Source organism: Salarias fasciatus, chromosome 14 (assembly GCF_902148845.1).
Source record: "Salarias fasciatus chromosome 14, fSalaFa1.1, whole genome shotgun sequence".
NCBI lineage: Eukaryota > Metazoa > Chordata > Actinopteri > Blenniiformes > Blenniidae > Salarias > Salarias fasciatus.
Window position 1 is genome coordinate 22047668 of NC_043758.1, and position 20837 is coordinate 22068504.

Here is a 20837-nt window from a genome sequence, read left to right on the forward strand (position 1 = left end):
AAATTACTGTATACATATGTTCTCTGTCCAAATTAAGCATATTCAGTGGTAGAGAAGTGACATTGAAATTAGAGGAAAGATCTTGAACTGAACAGAAGTGAACTGCAGTTTAAATGCCATTCAGTGACTCTTCTTTCAGAAGACATTCATCAAATCTATTCACGAATATGTTTATTTAGTTTTTTTTTTCCAAGTTTTTATCTGAATAGGAAACACAGTGACCCCTCACACTTTCTTCTTCTCTTCAACAAGACCCTTGCTGAAAAGCATTTGTGAGTTAAATCTCACATATATGGAGAGATGTCCATTCAATGTGGTTTTTTCTTCTGCACGTGGGCCGACAGGTCAGGTCTGTCATTTGTGAGCGATTTAGATGAGGTTCACTTGTGAAATGCAGTCAAGGTCATGACTGAATGTTGAAGAAGCTTGATTTCCACTGTCCTGAGGGATAAAAAGTCCTCAGAGTGAAAAGAGCATACAAAATTGAGGCAATTAAATGAAAGTCGGTAACCCATAGACTCAATACGGCAGTGTTCAGTTCTGTTGGCACAAGAGTCTTTAAGGAGTGTCACAAAGTGAAAATAGTTAGCTACTAAACAGGATGTTTTTTATGAGTTATCCAGATGTTTGTTATTATCTGTATATATATAAAAAAAAAAGAGAAAAAAATACAACACTTTCCACATAAAGCCAATTTTAATGGTACATTCAGGTACAGTGAACTGTTCAAAAGCTTCACCTATACCTGTTGCACAATTTGTATTTGCTAGCAATGCTTTCAGGGCAGCATCTCTGGTCTTAGCTCGGATTTGATTTGTTGTGTCCGTTATTCTTGATAATAATTCTTGTGACAATGCCATTTAGAGCCTGTTCATTTGCATTTCAAATATCACAATGACAACAATCAATCAGCGAGGAGAGGAGAAATGACAGGTCATCATTATTAAGAGTTGAAGGTCAGTCGACCAGAAAGTTGCATAAAATGTCACCAAGTGCTTTCAAGTAAACCATCAACTGACGGAGGAAAATAATCCAATCGTCACCTCTACTGCGGAGGACAAGTTAACTCGAGTCACCAGCCTCACAAATTGCAGGTTAACAGCATGTCAGATCAGATAAGTGCCACACAGAGTTCGAGGAACAGATGCATCTCCACACCAACTGTTCAGAGGAGACTGCTTCAATCAGGCCTTCATGGTCAAAAGCTGTGAGAAAAAAACTACTGAGGAAGAGAAATAAGCTGAAGAGATTTGTTGGAGCCAAGAAACAGAAGGATCTTAGACCAGTGGAAATCTGGTCTGATGAGTCTGAAACTGAGGTTGTGCATGGGTTGGGGGCTTTGCTGGTGACACAGTTGGGGATTTATTCAAAACTGAAGGCATACTCAACCAGCATGGCTACCATAGCTCCCTGCAGCAACATGCCATACCATCCAGCTCCTGTTCAGTTCGACCAACATTTATTTTTTTAACAGGACAGTGAGCCCAAGCACACCTCCAGGCCTTTTGAATTATTCCTGAATCCCAAAAAAAGGAAACTACCCCCCCAAAAAAGTCTGTTCTGCAATTGTAACAATTTTAAAGAGTTTCCTCCTTTTCATACAATACGAGGGGGGACCTGCGTAATGGTCCCTTCAAGAGCGTCCTTCGATTTTTTTTTTCCACCTCTTCCACGTCATCAAATCTCCGCCCCTTCAGTTCCTTGTTCATTCTTGGGAAGAGACAGAAGTCGCATGGTGCTAAATCGAGCAGATACGGCGGATGGAGCAGCAGGGCCATGCCGTTTTTCATCAGGAACTGTTTTACGTGCAGAGCCCTGTGCGTGTAACAGTCCCCACTCTCCCACAGCGCCGCCGCTTCAGCCTGGCCGCCTCCCGGAGCCGCCGCAGCAGTGATGATCTTCCCAAACAGCCTCCATCATCCTCCAGCTGCCTTTTAAGCTCCTGGCACATGTCCACGCGAGCCTGTTTCTGCTCCGCGGTTAAGAGGCGCGGGACCATTTGGGATTTTTTGAAGAAGGGAGCTGGAGGCGGGACTGTAGTAACATAAACACTGCGTGAGCTGCCTGTGTGTCTTTGGGAGGTGAAATTTTTCACAGTTATGCTTAAGTCAATGCAATAGCGACATATAATGGCCAAAAGTCTGAAATCATTCTTGTTTTTTTTTTTTTTTTATTTTATAACCGCAGTCCGTTAACTTTTGGGTCCCCCCTCGTTTAAGTGTCCGTTCACATGTCGCTTAAATGTCTTTCTCTTCTTTGACTTTTTGGGGTAAGAATTATTTCAAATTCTGCAGTGCACAAGACTGAAATGGCCTCCCTTCACCACTATTTCCCAGCTATTAAAGCTTGATTAAGCAGCTGCTTAGTATGCAGATCAAATTAAAGTCACTGGCTAAATACAGTTTTTGGAAGCAGGGATAAAATGCTAATTGGAAGAACAAGTGGCAGTTTGCCTGGAAACATGCTTCGAGCCTCTGTCATCTAACTTGATTTAAAAATAATTTTCTGCCGTTCAGCTCTTCAGAGCCATCAATGAATGATTGCCGTGCTCATTCTTTTGGACTGAAAGGTAGAGGCTTCAGGATAACAATGGGATAAAATACTGTATGGAGCATTTTGACACGATTAACTAGTTAATTCCCTCTGTGTTGCCCTGAAGCCAATAGTTTACTGTTCATAATAAGTTCATGTGATTAAAAAATGGTTAAATATGTTTAAAAATGTTTAAAAATTGTTAAAAGGTGTAAATATTGATTCAGAGACATTCTATGTGTGAGAACCGTGCCGTGCGACTTCTGGTTTCTGTTTCAATTGCAAACGAGACACATGCGGAGCTGAGCAACATGTCTGTGACGATCTGATGCCATCCATTGTGAAGACCTACAAGGCAATGCCATAAGTTTGTGAATTTATCAATATATGGCATAACGTTTGTATTTTTTTTTTTGTTATTTCATTATGATGTCAGGATTTGTGCAGCGCCGATGCTCTTTGTTTTGTGATATGTTTGTTGAGGGAAATGTTCTTGTATTTTGTAGTTTTGCTATTGGAGTCTTGAAAGTTGTAAGTTGTAGTTCATAGAATAGAAATCCTTCAGTTCAACAAGAATCCAAACAGCTTGCAATAGTAGGATCTCTTAAAAGCGCAGAGCAACCAAAGGCTCCAGCATCCACAGGCACATTCAGTTCAACTGCAGGGTCTACACAGACTCCTTTTTGTGTTCCAAGAAACTCTCAGGTTACCTGTAAAAACAGCAATTGATTAATCTTCATGGAGGTGTACAATCTGTTAAATTTGGCTGAAGACATTCCACTGGAACCTCCTGTACTGTGGTCCAGACAAGGCAGCAGGGAGTGGCTGGCCTGGTCAGTAAACAGATGGTTAGGGTTTGAGTGTGGAGATAAATGGAGAAAAAAAAAATGGAGCAGGACAGTTCGGTTTGAAGCCCTAATTAATTGTGGGATTTTTTTTTTTTTTTTTTTTTTTTTTTTTTGGAATTGCTCGAAAGGCTGGGGACATTGAGTCCGAGTGGACCATGTTCTCCACCTCCATCGTCGAAGCAGCTGCTCGGAGCTGTGGTCGTAAGGTCTCCGGTGCCTGTCGTGGCGGCAACCCCCGAACCCGGTGGTGGACACCGGAAGTAAGGGCTGCCGTCAAGCTGAAGAAGGAGTCCTATCGAGCCTTGCTGGCTCATGGGACTCCCGAAGCAGCTGACGGGTACCGGCAGGCCAAGCGAACTGCAGCCCGAGCAGTTGTGGAGGCAAAAACTCGGGTCTGGGAGGAGTTCGGGGAGGCCATGGAGGAGGACTATCGGTCGGCCTCGAAGAAATTCTGGCAAACCGTCCGGCGCCTCAGGAGGGGAAAGCAGGTCTCCGCCAACACTGTTTACAGTGGAGGTGGGGAGCTGCTGACCTCAACTGGGGATATTGTTGGACGGTGGAAGGAATACTTCGAGGACCTCCTCAATCCCGTCGCCACGTCTTCCGTGGAGGAAGCAGAGGCTGAGGTCTCAGAGGTGGACTCGTCCATCACCCAAGCTGAAGTCACTGAGGTGGTTGGCAAGCTCCTCGGTGGCAAGGCACCGGGGGTGGACGAGATTCGGCCTGAGTACCTTAAGTCTCTGGATGTGCAGGGACTGTCTTGGTTGACACGTCTCTGCAACATCGCGTGGCTGTCGGGGACGGTGCCTCTGGATTGGCAGACCGGGGTGGTGGTCCCCCTGTTTAAAAAGGGGGACCGGAGGGTGTGCTCCAACTATAGGGGGATTACACTCCTCAGCCTCCCCGGGAAAGTCTATTCCAGGGTACTGGAGAGGAGGATCCGACCGATAGTCGAACCTCGGATCCAGGAGGAACAATGCGGTTTTCGTCCTGGCCGTGGAACAGTGGACCAGCTCTATACCCTCCATAGGGTGCTCGAGGGTTCGTGGGAGTTTGCCCAACCAGTCCACATGTGTTTTGTGGATTTGGAGAAGGCATTCGACCGTGTCCCTCGTGGTGTCTTGTGGGGGGTGCTCCGGGAATACGGAGTCCGGGGCCCCTTGTTAAGGGCCGTCCGGTCTTTGTATGACCGGAGTAGGAGTCTGGCCCGCATTGCCGGCAGTAAGTCGGACCTGTTCCCGGTGCATGTTGGACTCCGGCAGGGCTGCCCTTTGTCACCGGTTCTGTTCATAATCTTCATGGACAGAATTTCTAGGTGCAGCCAGGGGCCGGAGGGGTTCCGGTTCGGGAACCACAGGATTTCATCTCTGCTTTTTGCAGATGATGTTGTCCTGTTGGCTTCATCGAACCCGGACCTACAGCATGCACTGGGGCGGTTCGCAGCCGAGTGTGAAGCGGCAGGGATGAGGATTAGCACCTCCAAATCCGAGGCCATGGTCCTCGACCGGAGGAAGGTGGCTTGCCCCCTCCAGGTTGGTGGAGAGACCCTAGCCCAAGTGGAGGAGTTCAAGTATCTTGGGGTCTTGTTCACGAGTGGGGGACGGATGGAGCGTGAGATTGACAGGCGGATCGGTGCAGCGGCTGCAGTGATGCGGTCGTTGTATCGGTCCGTCGTGGTGAAGAAGGAGCTGAGCCGAAAGGCGAAGCTCTCGATTTACCGGTCAATCTACGTTCCCACCCTCACCTATGGTCATGAGCTTTGGGTCATGACCGAAAGGACAAGATCCCGGATACAAGCGGCCGAAATGAGCTTCCTCCGTAGGGTGGCTGGGCGCTCCCTTAGAGATAGGGTGAGGAGCTCAGTCACCAGGGAGGAGCTCGGAGTAGAGCCGCTACTCCTCCACATCGAGAGGAACCAGCTGAGGTGGCTCGGACATCTGTTTAGGATGCCTCCTGGACGCCTCCCTAGGGAGGTGTTCCGGGCATGTCCCACTGGGAGGAGACCCCGGGGAAGACCCAGGACACGCTGGAGAGACTATGTCTCTCGGCTGGCCTGGGAACGCCTCGGGATCCTCCCAGAGGAGCTGGAGGAAGTGTCTGGGGACAGGGAAGTCTGGGCATCCCTGCTGAGACTGCTGCCCCCGCGACCCGGCCCCGGATAAGCGGTAGAAAATGGATGGATGGATGGATGGATGGAATTGCTCGAAAGGGTTTTGAAATTCACAGCGGATCTTCACAAATGCGAGCCCATCCTACTTTTTTTTTCCAATGTGTGTGTGTGTGTGTGTGTGTGTGTGTGTGTGTGATAGCGATCCAACTTCTTTGACTGTCCTTGTCAAGTCCGATAAGGTTCATTAGGCCTTTTTTTGTATTCATGTTTGGATTCGTATATACAGGCCAGAGGTTATTTTGCCTACCTTGACATGTTTCGGCTGCAAAGCTGCAGCCTTCCTCAGAAGTGTCACGTGATGTTGTCTGGTCGGCTGATTTATACAGGTTTTGGCGCCAGCTTCCTACTGGGTGCAGTAGGACGACAGCGCCATCTGCAGTCCGACTTCTTCAGAACTGTGTCCCAGGTATGGGAAAGTTGATACGCCCCCTCTGCCCGGTTCACAGTCTGGGGGGCGCGTTTCCGGATCTCGATGGCCTCCCTGATCCAGCGGTGGTACTTGTTGCTTTCCGTGCCGATGATCTGGGCATGATCCCAGTCCATGAGGTGGTTTTCCCTCTTGCAGTGTTCGGAAATGGCAGACTTTAGCTGTTCCTGCTCTGCCTGTCGTTTGGAGGAGCGTGTGCATGTTTTAGATGTTTCTTTCTCGCATTCAGTGCGATGTTCTTTTGTCCTGATGTTGAAGGCTCTGCCAGTCTCCCCGACGTAGGATTTGTTGCACGACAAACAAGGTATTTCGTAAGTGATATTGCATTTGTGTTGTGGCTCTATTTTGTCCTTGGGATGTACTAGTAACTGCCGTAGTTTTGTGTGTGGTTTTACTGGGGTGCTGATGTTGTGCTTATTCATGGCCCGTTGTATTCTCTCTGTGATCCCTCTGATGTATGGAAGTGTCACCATGGCCCTGTTTTGTTTCTCAGTTTGTTTAGTTGTTGTTCTCTTTTTTGTGTCTTTGTTTTGTTTTGCTTGTTGGCGGCCTTTGTTTATGGCCCACATCGGATAGTTGCACTTTCGTAGTGCTTTTATGATGTGTTGTTCCTCCTCTTTTCTGTCTTCTTCCTGTGTGATTAGTTTTGTGCGTTCGAAAAGGGTTCTTACGACTGAAAGTTTGTGGTTAATGGGATGTTCTGACATCCAAAGGAGATATTGATCTGTGTGAGTGGGTTTCCGATATATGTGAATTTTAATGCTGCCATCTTCCAGGTGTTTTATGTCCAGGTCCAGGAAATGTATGGTGCTGTCTGTTTCCTCTTCGTGGGTGAACTTGATGTTTTTTGTGTCATCCAGTGTGTTGAGATGATCCGTGAGTTCTTGTGTATGTCCTTTCCTTGTTATTTCCAAAATGTCATCCACGTACCTCTTCCAGAGGGAAAGGCCGCAGTGTGGTGGTACTGTTTTGAGGGCCCGGGCTTCAAGGTCTTCCATGAAGAAGCCGCTCATTATGGCAGACAGCGGATCCCCCATTGCAAACCCCTCCTTCTGCCTGTAGATGGTACCCCGATACTGGAAGTAGGTGGAGGTGGAGACGAATTCCAGGAGCCTTGTGATGTCCTCGACAGTGAGTGGGGTCCTTCTTTTTAATGATTTGTCCTCCTTGAGGCGATTATGTACGATGTGTATTGTGACGTTTATGGGAGTTTTTGTGAATAAAGAAACCACATCATGTGAGATAAATATTTCATCTTTTTGGATTGTTATATCCTTCAGTTCCTGGGCCAATTGCTTGGCATTTTTACAGTGTTGGTCTGTGAGGCCAAGGAGTGGTTTTATGAGGTCAACCAGGGCTTTAGACAGATTGTATGTCACGGACCCGATGCTATCCACAATGGGTCTAAGCGGTGTTCCAGGTTTGTGTATCTTGGGGGTTCCATAAATTCTAGGGGTGATGCTTGCTGTGGGGATGAGATGATTGTATGTCTCCTTACTTATTTTTTCTTCATTGAGAAGGGGTTTGAGTAGTGATTTCAGGGACTTCTTTTTGTCTTCAGTTGGGTCTTTCTTTAGAATCTCATATGTGTTGGAATCTTGTAGCATAGTATCCATTTGCTTTTCATAATGCTCCGTGTTCATTATTACTGTGGCTCTCCCCTTGTCTGCTGGTAATATGGTGATGCTCTTGTCTTTGGCGAGTGTTTGTGCTGCTTTCACCTCCTCCTTGGTCATATTGGCTGGTGGTAGCTTTGCGGATTTTAAAATGCCTGCTATTTCGTTTCGTAGTTCTGACTTTTTCCCCTGGTCTTCTATTGATTTGCACGCTATTTCAGTAGCTAAAATGTAATCGTCGTACGGAATTTTAGCGGGTGTGATGGCATAGTTCAGACCCCGGGCTAAAACGCTTTGCTCCGTGGTGGTTAAAGAGCGACTGGAGATGTTATGCACCCACTTCCTGGATGCTACGTCGTGCGTGTTACGTTCCCTGTCTTGTTTATTTTGGATTAATGTTTCTAATTTCCTGACTTGGCGATGTTTGGCTTCTGCGAACTGCCATTCGTGTGCGTGCTTCAGATGTGTTTCTATCAGCTTGTATGTGTCCTTGTCCATATTGTATGTCTGTCTGAAATGTGCCGTTTTTTGTGCTAGTGACAAGTTGATTTCTTTTACCTTGTTTGCCGTGCAGCGGATCCTTTCCTGTAGCAATGCACTTTGCGCTCTCCTCACGATTCTGTCCGCGTTCTGCGTTGGTATGGGGTTCTTTAAATCCAGGCTTGATGGTATGATGCCTTCGTCTCGGCACCGCAGGTTGAATCTCAGGTGATTCCGGAAACGCGCTCTCTTCTGTTCCAGCTGTTCCATGCAGCGGAACTCTTTGACACAGGTTTGTCCATGATTCGTTCTTAGTAGTCCGATAAGGTTCATTAGGCCTTTTTTTGTATTCATGTTTGGATTCGTATATACAGGCCAGAGGTTATTTTGCCTACCTTGACATGTTTCGGCTGCAAAGCTGCAGCCTTCCTCAGAAGTGTCACGTGATGTTGTCTGGTCGGCTGATTTATACAGGTTTTGGCGCCAGCTTCCTACTGGGTGCAGTAGGACGACAGCGCCATCTGCAGTCCGACTTCTTCAGAACTGTGTCCCAGGTATGGGAAAGTTGTCCTTGTCAATGTCCGTGAACCTGCTATTGTGAATGTTGACAATTCATTGTTCTCCTTGTGCATGTGGTTTCATTTCGGAAACAAGCAACAGCACCCACTAATGGCCTAACATGAAAACTACATCAATGTTTCTTCCATTTCCATATGAGGAGACGTTTTCAAAACGCTGCCGTGTAATTTCCGAACGTGCTTATGTCATGTTCATTTCAAAAGTTGTTCTGTATACGCGGTCTTAGACTGGTCAAGAACACTTTACCTCAGTGTAAATGTCCTTCTTTCCTCCTTAAATTTGTGTTTCATTGCTTTTTTAGTTCATCTTATGTTTGTCACTGTCAGTATTTCTGTGTACATGTGAAAAATAATTAAAAAAAAAAAGAAAAAACATTGAGGATTACTTCTTGAAAAGTGTAAATGTGCCATAGTCTTCAAGATGTATGTTATTGGCTGTGGGGAAACCGCTCTGTCGTCCATGGTGTCTGCTGTTGGTCTTTTGCTGTTAGTGATTGATGGAGGTGCAGCATCTTGTTCTCTTGCGTACTACAAAAGATCATGAGGGGGAATAAATAAATAAATAAATACTTACTATGAAAGAAAGGATGCAAAAATGGGAAGAGTGAGCAGAAGTTTATATCAGGAAGTATGTTTACTGAACAGACATGATGTAAACCTCTTTAAAATTATGAATCACATGGGAATTGTGCATTTGTGAATTTTTTATTTTATTGTTTTTAATGACTACTAATATTCCATTGTGTGGTGTCTTTACTCTATCTCTCTGCACAATTATGTTCAAAATGTAGTCACAGAGCGGTGTATAAATACAGAGTACCTCAAGGCTATTCTTATTTAATCTGAGCTCTGTCACTGAAACAAAATCCTTCCATTTCAAAATGGAATATAAACTTTTAGTCCAATCATTATGGGGAGCTGCTCTTACTGTTGCACCTGTCACAGGCAAGACAGTTGGAGAACGATTTCACTTATGCTTGCAAATACACACTTTTGTGACAGCATGTCAGCATTTTCTGTTTACCAGAAGCCACTTGCTGGAATATAATTAGTCATAATGTGAAATATCTCACCCTGACTGCTCTCTTTGGTTGCATTTATTTATTCCAATGCTTGACTTATAGGCAATGAGCTTTTGATTTGTTGCGGAGTGTCTATATCTTTTTCTGTTTGATCCCTCAATCTAATTTGTTCGTGTGACAGACTCATATTGAAGTGATGAAAACTGAATGCACAAAAGTCAAAGAACATGGCCACTTTTACACATTCCAGAAATGACTTCAGAGTTTAAACCCCATGAGGTCTCAAGGAATCCTTAAGCTCCTATATAAAGTCTTGCTTCCAGTCAGACACATTTTCTTCAGGGTCGTTCAGTGGTAAAGTAACAGTCAACACTGTTGCCTCACAGACCCAGTTTCCCTGCATATTCTGATGTATGCGACTCAAAAAACTGGATACAATTCCACTAGATTTAAGAGAAGAGTGTCCAAATCCCTCCAGGATGCAGGGAGGCACAGCAGTGACATGGGGCAAACCTCAGAGCTCAAAAGATCTCGTCAATTAAAAAGCTGTAACAATGTCTCTGATCCCATACTGTTCATTTGAATAGGATATACTGAAGCTGAATGTCTCCTGTCATGGTGCAGACAATGAAAATTTTGCCTTTGGAATACTATTCAAACAAAAAAATTCAGTTATTTGCTGTTGTCAGGGTTGGGAGGGTTACTTTTAAATTGTAATCCGGTACAATTAAAAGTTGCTTGTCAAAAAATGTAATCAGTAATTTACTCTAATTACTTCAGTTAAAAAGTAACATACCAGATTACTTTTAGTTACTTTTAGATTACTTCACCAGCAAACATAAAAAATAAAGACAAGTATAATGTGTCATCCTCACAGTGTACTGACAATTCTACACAGTAAACACTAAATGCTCTGAGTGTTCTGAACTCTGCTGAACTCTGTGTTCAGCCCCAATTAATACCAAGAACATGACCTTTAACTCCTAAACCTACTGAGAATCTGACTTTCTTTCTGACTCAGGATCAGAACCATCAGTTCAGACTGTGTTCCTCCAGTAGTTCTACAGTCCAGCAGCACCAGGAGCCGCAGTGACAGTGTTAACACACATTTATATGATATCGTCAATCTGCTGCGGAGCTGTACTGCTGCAGTGAGGAGCAGTGCTTTGTGTTCAGGTATGCTATGCAAAGTATTTTTTCAAGAGTTCAGAGTTGATTCATTCCTCAGTGACAGAAGGAAACATGCAGTCTCCAATAAATCCTCCGTACAGGCTGAAGATATTATTGCCTCCATCAGATTCTTCTGAGTTCAGCCCGGTGAGGCTGTGGTTCTCAGCAGCAGGTTACTGACAGGTTAGCAGGCTAATTACACTTTAGCTTCACTGTGAGTTCAGGTATGTTTCATACCTGTAGATGTGTCTTCAGGTTTGATGAGTTCCTGGATGTTGAGAGCATTTTCACAGCTGGGAGGCAGAGTTTACTTTCTAGAGAGAAGTTCTGGGCCTCATCTGACGTAAATACAAAATTACGTCTACGTTTCCAGGAAAAGAATGAGTTTCTCTCCCTGGAGCAACCATGACTCCAGCAGCAGGGGGTAAAATTCATGGCAATGCGGGTCGCTTCATTCACAGTTAAACATATCAGTAGAGCGGGAGGCTGCTCCAAGACAGCGGTCGATGCAGTGTCGATCATTTATAGATCCACGGTGTCTATTGTTTATAGATCTACGATGTGGCGGTTTGTGCCGTAAAGCGCTGTAAAGTGCCGTAAAGTGTCGCAATGTCTGTATACGGCCCGCATGTCTGTTGTTGCTGGTATATTCCATATATATATATATATATATATATATATATATATATATATATATATATATATATATATATATATATATATATATGTATATATATATTCTGATTTTCAAAGTAATCCCGCTCAGTAATCCATGTTTTTATCAGAAGTACCTGTCACGAGATTACATATTTTTTGCGTGTACTGTAAGGGATTACAGTTACAATTTTTTCGGATCCTGATTACGTAACGCCGTTACATGGAATCCGTTGCTCCCCAACCCTGGCTGTTGTTTTGTTAAACACCAAAGAACTTCAGCATGTGGTGAACTTTGACTTCGGTCCAGGTTTTCCATATTTCATTCAGTGTAATGATAAAAGCTTCCACTTTAGTCAGGTGTTTGTTGCCTTTTTTTTTTTTCTTTTTTTTTTGGACGTTCCCTTTGTTGGCCTGCCCTTCAAGTGTTTTTAACTGGAGTAATGTCCAACCTCACTTATCTCGGCTGTCTGAAACTCACCCAAATCACTGTGCTCTGGCCCCACCCCAAGCCCTGCTGAGGCCATTTGCTCTCAGGCATTTGATTAAATGCGGTCATTGACTCCCACGAGAAGTGAGTCAAGTCCAGAGTCACCTGATCAGAGCTGCCAGATTCCCTCATGACGAGTGGGCAGGGGTGAGAGAGGGGGCTGCGGGGGCTGGAGGTTATAGGACGATGGAATTCACAAGAACAATGGAGGGGATGAGAAGTGGGCGGAGATGAAACACTAAATGCGCCACACACACACACACACACACACACACACACACACACACAGTTAGAGACATGCAGCACCCTATCGTTCCTGACTCATTGGCAGCTTCCAGCACCCCGAGGGCCTCCCATCCCACTGACAGTGTTTAAACAGAAAGGCATTTGATTTTATATCTGCCATCTCTATAAAGACTGTTAAAAATTCATAAACTTCAGCTTTCAAACACTCTTCTTGCTTCTGCTTCCACTGAAATGCCACAATATACTTCTTTATAGTCAGCTTTAGATGTCGATTCTGCACTATTTTGCTCTCCAATATGTCTTCAAATCACATCTTACTGTAGAATGAAAGGAAAAAAGTCCCTGCTTTAGAGCGTGTTACTTCCAATAAGCAATTCCTCGTCATGGCTTCAGAAAGGTAAGATTTATAATAGTTGAATTAGAGATGAGCATTTGAGAACTTGCGTTGACGGACCCACAGGCCTGTATTATTTTTTTACACATGTATCATGCATTATTCACATTGTGTGGAGTAAAACATTGCAATGGGAACACTTTCAGCACCATACATTTTGAAATACTCTGCAGTCGAGGAAAGGTGGCTGCAGATTGAAGAAAATATTCTGTAGTTTCCCAGAATCGTAATCATTTATTCATTTGCCACTTGATGAGATGTTCTTTCTTATAACAACATGTGCTTAATTCAGGAATCAAAATTAAACAAAATGGAATTTCGGCAAAAACAAAATGGCAAAAATTGGTATTCATGCAGCAAAACAAACTGACATAAATGGAGCAGTCACAAAAAAATGATAAATGGAGCAACTAAAATAAAAAAGGGGAAAAAAGATGATTGTCTATTTAAAGACAGCAGTTATACTGGCTTCTTTCTAATATTTTATGAGATTTCTGCAACAATGCCAACCAGTGTACGACAGTCTGACATTTTAAAACAATGAAAATATTGATGGCAGATCGTTTGTGTCACACAGAGATGCATTATATTCATGATAATGATAAAGTTCTGTTCGAACATCTTATGTAGAGATTGTTATTGTGTTATGTCATGTGACATTTTCCTTTGATGAAGTTATTTGATTTGACAGTTCACATAATGCCACTTGTGATTTTGTTTTGTTTTACAGTTAGAGTCACACTGATGCCAGAGTAAGTTCGAGGAGCAATGACATTGTAAGTGTGTGTGTCTAAGAGAGAGACAGAGAGAGAATGCATTCAAATAATCACTGTATTCAAGAAATAGTGTCAAAGTATTTGCAATTATTAAAAAAATCAAAGTAACGATAAGTACTGTGCCTAACATCCGGAAGAACAAAAACAAAAATATTAAATCAGATCATTTCAGCAGCCTTGTGGATGGTGTCACAACCATCACTCATAAGAAATATGTCATCTTTATGTTTGAAACGATAGAAAATTCACAACCCCAACAGTTATTTTTTCTTTTTCAATATTAGACAAAACTACACAACTGGGAGATGTGGCTGAGCCTCCGATTATTTTGACATTGTGTAATATATGAAGATATATTGAGTCTCTTGAAGCTAAAACATAAACCATAACTGGGGCCTTAATATATTACCCTCATCAACATTTTTCCTGTAGTGTGTTTATAAGATTGATATGCAGTAAAGTGCAGAGGTCTCATCCTCCGCTGATGGAACTGAGGCATAAACGTTTAATGAGCAGCTCTAAACACATAATCCAGCAGAGCCCTGGGGTGGAGGAGCTGAAGAGGGAGACGACGGATCCTCGGTCTCGACACCGACTGAAAACTGTAATTGAATTTTGATCAACCTTACTGGAATATCTGTCCAAACACATGATGGAGCGCTGAGAGCATCCGAAACCTGAAAAAAAAAAAAACACAGGAAAAACAAATCAAATATTCATCTTGGTTTGACTGAGCTACGTGGGGTGTTCCACTCCTTTATGATGAAACTGGATAGAAAGAGAAAGGAGCCTGCCCTTTCCGTCTCTCCATAAGTCACCGTGATAAAAGATGTCCTTTTCTCTCCTTGGGAGTGAATGCTTTTAGGAAAGTGCCAAAATTATTTTGCTCATCTAATTTACATTTTTGCCACTTCTTGAGTCTTTTGTGTTTTTATTACGTGAAGTAGAGAGATGCAGAGAAATGTTGCCTCAGCTGATTGTTTTTCCCTGCACAGGGAACGAGAGACTCTGTAGTTTGGTCACGTAAAGCTGTGCTATCCTTCAATCTTCAATTCTACTTTAACTTCCTACTTCAGTGTTTGTTTGTTTTTTTCTTTTTTAGCAGATAACTAGACTTGGGATAATTCTCTCAATCATGTTGCACCAGTTAACTGATGGGATGGTGTCATGTGATTGCAATTATAGTTTATCTTAACTTAGATATTTACACATGAAGTAAAGGAAGAACAAGCAGGTGTTCATGAATCAGAGGAGATTGTTCAAACATTATAAGGTGACTTCTGAGTATTTAGTGTATTCACAATTAAAGTAAAACTCAGAAATTCAATAACAGGAATTTTATCATTCCATAGTTTGTATATAGAAGAAACAACAAAGTTATGACAGGAACAAAAGACAGCTGTGGAAATAGAAGAGTAAACAAAACAAAACCTGATAGATTGACGAATTATTTTATGTTAAATGACAACAAGTCAGTAATTTGACAGTTTTCAAATATTACCAGACAGTGAGAGTTTGTCAGTATTGAAGGGAATAACGGTTTATAGGCAGAAGAAAACAAATATACGGCATTGTTGTATCATCATTTATCCATTGTCTGTGAGCAAAAGACCATCCTCTGCATGGTTCAAAAGCTTGCATCTTTAATGTTAGTGTCTAACGTTTTTGAGAACAGCTGTTTCTATGTCTCTCAAAAGCTGCACATGGGAAATATGAACTTTAATATGAGCAATTATTGTGCAAGGAGATCATGTGGGAAGTATGTTTTTCATGAAATTTGTAGATTAATGCAATATTGATGTTTCTTGAGACTATTACTCATTGATGAGTGGTGCATTAGGACATCTTAGCAGCACACCTCGCTTATCGCTGCCAAGCGCATGTTAAATCATGTTTCTGTTCTTCATATGAATTAATCAGGTCCTTGTTGAGATCATTTCTGGTTTTACCACAGAGTGATAATGTACAGGTACTGCTGGAAAGGCCTTTACCATTTATTTATTGGATTATTATTCTCCATTTCACAACATGTTGACACTTTTCACGAAGACCACATTAAAACCCAAACACTGGTAAAGTGTGTTTCACCCCTTAGCCCTCCTCCTTGGCCCTACCCCTTGTTTTGCGCATTCACGTGGAGGGGTAGGAGTGTCCCAATTGTCATTATGACGTAGGGGCAGGACCAAGAAGGAGGGCCAGTCACCCCTTCAAAAGGAGATTCTCCCAAGGCACATTTCAGACGGAGGGGTATGATCCAGTGGCGGCTGGTGGCGAGGGGCGCTTGTTTTGTCCGCCTACACCGTGAGTGGCGCGTGGGGTTAGTTCACTTCCGCATTGGCGCTCGTTTCCACACCCGTGCATTCCAGGCGCATTCCAAACACAACAGATAGACAATTATTTTCAATAAACTGGTTTCTTCAACACTGCCCGCCTGGAATGCGCGGGTGGGAAACGAGCGCTCCCGCCGATGCGGAAGTGAACTAACCCTGCCCGCCAGTCAAGGTCTAGGAGAGCAAAACAAGCGCCCCTCGCCACCGGCCGCCACTGGATGACAGATTTCCCAGAAAGCCTTCCAAGATCGGCAAGATGGCAACGTTCGCAACAAAAGAAGTTCATAAATGTCAGTATTTTGTCAATTAATAAAGTTTTAAAATGTAAGAAAAACGTTCTTCCTTGGCAAACAATTGGCGACTACTGATGACGTACGCAATTTTTGAAGGGGTGTTCCAATTTGGAGGGGTGTACTTTCGCCCCTACCCCTTAGCACTCTGTTTCAAAGGGGTAGGGCCAAGGGGGAGGGCTAGAAAGAGGAATGGGATTGGGCCTAAGTTATCTTACTTGGCCTTTTTTTGCATTGAAATTGTTTGAGTGTTCAAAATCTGGATTATGAAAAAAAAAGTGCAACACTTTCACTGTGCAAAAACCCTCAGCCTCTCTCTTGACCCCTCAATGACCATTGGCAATCTCTCGAATCCCACACGTTTAAAGCTCGCTGCTTGGTCAATGACGTCTAATTATACTGAAGTGTGAGTTGAAAGCTGATTGGCCCAGGTCACTGTGGTCTGAAGGCTCCTCATCAAATCACTTATCCACAGTGGACCATCAGTTGACCACTGAATCGAAAACCACTGAATCAGTGAGGGACAAAATTATAAACCTGCTTTGTTTTCTCTCTGCAGTTAACAAAACAGTCACCTGAATGCTTTCCATATTTCCTAATGTTTGTTTTTAATATTGTTCTTCATTGATAATGCGCTGAGTAAGCTGAGTTTACATTATTAGATGTAAGTTTTGTGTCGGTGATGACAGGGGAGTTTCACTGCTCGAGGGTAGAATCTTTTTAATGGGGTTCTCAAGACTCTGTCTCCTCTTAGAGAGGGAGAGCAGATACTATCCAGGGGAGTGCTTGGTCCTAATAAATACAACTGCTCTGTTTTTGTCAGTGTAATTCTGGTCTGTTGACCCTCACCCTTCCATTGTATCTTGTTTCTTTTCTGCACTGTACAACATAAGAAGCAGGAAATGCGGCTGTAGGTCAAGGTGTGACTGTGTTGCCTTTGTTGGCGATATTTGGTGTGGCTGTGGCTCAGTTCGAAGTGCTTGTCATCTCTCAATTCTAATATTGCAGGTTTGATTCTCTCTTCATCCATATGTCAAAGTGTTCTTGAAAATACTGAACCTCAAACTGCTCCCATTGAATGGATTCAGCACCCTGCATGACCGTTGCCCCCATTGGTGTGAATGCTTGCTCTGTTTACATGGCTTTCCTCATTGTTCCCCAACTGCTTGATGAATTGGTGGCCTTAAATTGCCAGTAACCATGAATGCTTCCAGCATTTTTATCTGTTAGATTCGGGCTTGTGCTGGACTGTTGATTGTTCCAGCTTGAATTGTTCCCAACTAATCCAGATGAATCAATGTTCTCTCTGTTGTTTGTAATTGTGGTTCCAACATAAGAAGTATAATTTTTTTATGGTTATACATACCCACATAGACACATCCACATACGTCTTTCAAAATGTATACAATTGCATGACTCTCATAAATTGTATCAAGCATGTAAGACCTCCTTTGTTTTATTTTATGTGCCTTTTCTATGTATTATCTTGTCCTGTGGCTCTGCCTGTTTATTTATCCAGCTTGGGTCTCCTTGCCCCATCAGTGTCTTGGCTTGTTGGTGACCATGCAGCGTGATTATTCTCTGATTGCTTTCACATTCAAAGTGAGCTGGTCCCTCTGTGACTGCTAATCTTTTGAGAGCCTTCCTCCAGTTCTCGTCACCACAGTTTGATCTGATGGTCTGACTCTGCCCAGCATGCTGTGTAATGACTCTCCACTGGGAGCTGTGTGCTGGTACCAGACAGTTTGACGGTTCTCCATTTGCTGGTATGCATGATAAGAGTAATGAGCAGCAGGAACTTGTTGGAATATTCAAGTGAAAAGAAAACCAGGATGATATAAAGAAAGATTCTCACTGCTGGGAGTGAGTAGCTGCAAAACTTCCTGACTGAAGTGAGTAATTGTGTCTCAGTTGCCTGCTGTGTCTTCGTAGTTCACCCTCCAAGCTTAGTCCCTGTCTAATACTCTAATTTATAGTCACAGTTTATCCTCTCAGTAAAGATTCATGATCATACCTTCAACTACCTTTTCTTTACTCACTCTTGTCTCCTCTCAGTTGCAATGAAGTGAGAGTGAGTTGAAAAAGTGGAAGAGTTTCAAGGAAGAAACACCTAAGGAATGGTGTTAGACAGATGGATTAATTGAAAATGGAAAGAGGTGTACGTGCAGATAGACACCAGCAGCTCCTGGAGGCAGTGAGTGGGTACTTACAGACAGACTGTGCTGAACTCAGAGTATTTCTGCTGGATGGCTTCAAGTGTTGGTGGAAAAGCTTTGCAATACTGGACAAAGTGACAGCGTTGCCATTACCCTGGCAGTCAATCACACTGTTTATCCTCTCATCCTTCTCTTTATTGGTTCAGCCCTATGTCGGGGGAACAGGGAGTGGGGGGGGGCTGTCTTGAGAAATATTGATGGGCGATCAGATTAAAACTGGGAAGAGGAAATTATACAAACATCTAGTTGATCCACCCTCTCCTGGGAAACTTGTTTACAGCAAGCAAACAGAATTATATTGTCAGATAATGCTTGATGAAAACATTCACTGGCTTTGAAATCATCCCCAGCATCCCATTACAATTTGGGCAATTTCTGTAATTCTTATACCTAATAGTGATTTTGCTGTAGTGGATGAACGTCAGGATGGATATTCTGAGCAACAAGTTTGATATTCACGTTTCCTTTTTCAATTGATAAATGTATGTGTTTCACTGTGTATCTCTCTATGTGGGGCCTATGAGGAACTGGTAACTTGTCCAGTGTGTCCATGCTTATGTTGGCATAAAGTCGACAACCTTAACTTGGATAATGTAGGTGGAAGATGGATGGAAGAAAAGTTCACCATCCAAGCTAGATTTCCATCTGGGCTCAGACACTATCACAAGGTATAGATGAAATGTTCATGCTGTGTGGAAGTACATCAGTTTTAGGGTTTTAAGAAAAAAAAAAGAAATGAGAAAATGTATTGGAGTAGAGGCGACATGAATTAAGGCCATTGTGTCCAGTCTGTTCCTTTATAGCTGTGAGCCATGAGTATGATGTTTGATTATGCTGTTAGTCTCTCTCATTGGCCCAGTTTACGTGAGTATTTTTTCAATCTGATTGAAAACAATCGTGTTAAATGAACGTGTACACATGGACGGCATAAACGCGATCCACAATCAATCCTCGTTTCCAAGGGTTCTGGGTGAAGCAGATTACAGTATATAGTGTCCTGTGACATGCGCACAAAGTCTGTCACGGAATTTTCAGGTCTTCAGCTTTGCAGTCAGCAGTCCTCAGCGCCGAGCAGTGTGTTTTTATCTGCAGGAGATCTGCTCAAAATATGTTCCAATACCTCCATGGTACGGTGCTCAAAGAGCGAGCGCTCCCCCGGCCTGAGAACCCCCCCCCCCCCCACTGAGCAACACATCTCGGTGTGTGTACGGGGCTCTATGAACTATGAGCAATTACAAGCTCTCTCTGGATATCATATTACCGGATACTGTTAAATCTAAATCAAGTGTTGCGCTGTAATGAGGAGCTCCACAGGGACAAAGGGAGTGGCTGGCAATTTTTGTGCATTTCACATTTTTCGGAGATATTTCATTCCCAGCCTCTTATTATGGAAACCAGTAGGATGATTTTAATTGAAGTACAATTTACTCACAAGTGGTTAGTGTGTTTCTCTGAATTTTTATTTGTCAGATGTTAATCCTTGTTTTTGCCCGTCACAGCTGACAAGAAAGATTTGTCCTTTGAAATCAAAGCTGAAAGGCCGTTCCCCCTGTTTGCAGAACTACTTAAAAGACAAAGGGAGCTTTCGGGCAGTGGCGGGATTTCCCACAAAAAGATTCAGTGACATTTATCGAGATACACATTTTAAAATGAAAAAAATGTGAACTCGGAATCAATCAGGTGTTTGTGGTGAAATGCCTGAATACTTCATAAGCTGTAACATTACCTCATTGGCTTTATTGGTCAGAACTGAATTCAGTCTATTTTTTTCCTAATCAGTCGTTTAAGCATTTTAGTGTGACTTGGTAAACAGGTTAGCTTGATACTGTCTTAAAAAAAGTTATGCAATTATAAATGACACAACTGGTAAAGTTGGCATGTTGGAGTCATGGGGAACACTGCCGTGTCATGTGACCATTCATTTGCATCAGGTTGTAAAATCCTACTTTGGTTTCAGTAGGTTTTCTCAGTTGTTTCACATCTTATTCAAGCGAGAAGGCAGGCATGTGACGTTCAGCTCTCCACAACCTTAACTTGTATAACGCAGGTGGAAGATGGATGGAAGAATAGCCAACCCAATGCATTGAGTTCGCATTCCAAGCTAGATTTCCACCCGGGCTCAGACCCTATCCCAAGGTATAGATGAAATACTCATGCTGTGTGGAAGTTAATCATTTTTAGGGTTTTAAGAAATAAAGAAATGAGAAACTGTATTGTAGTCGAGGGGACATTGTGTCCTGTCTGTTCCTTTATAGCCACGAGCCATGATTATGATGTTTGATTATGCTGTTAGTCTCTCTCATTGTCCCTTTAGAACCTTTTACAGGGAATTAAAAGCAGAAGGAAATGGCTTTTTTCCCCAAAAACTATGAACTATGAGCAATTTCAACCTCTCGCTGGATGTCATATTACCAGATACTGTTAAATCTAAATCAAGTGTTGTGCTGTAATGAGGAGCTCCACGGGGATGAAGGGAATGGCTGAGGAGGGACTTTTTTGCACATTTCACAGTTTGCAGATAAGATATTTCATTCCTCTTGTTATGGAGACCAACGTGATCATTTTACTTGAAGTACAGTTTACTCACACGTGGTTAGT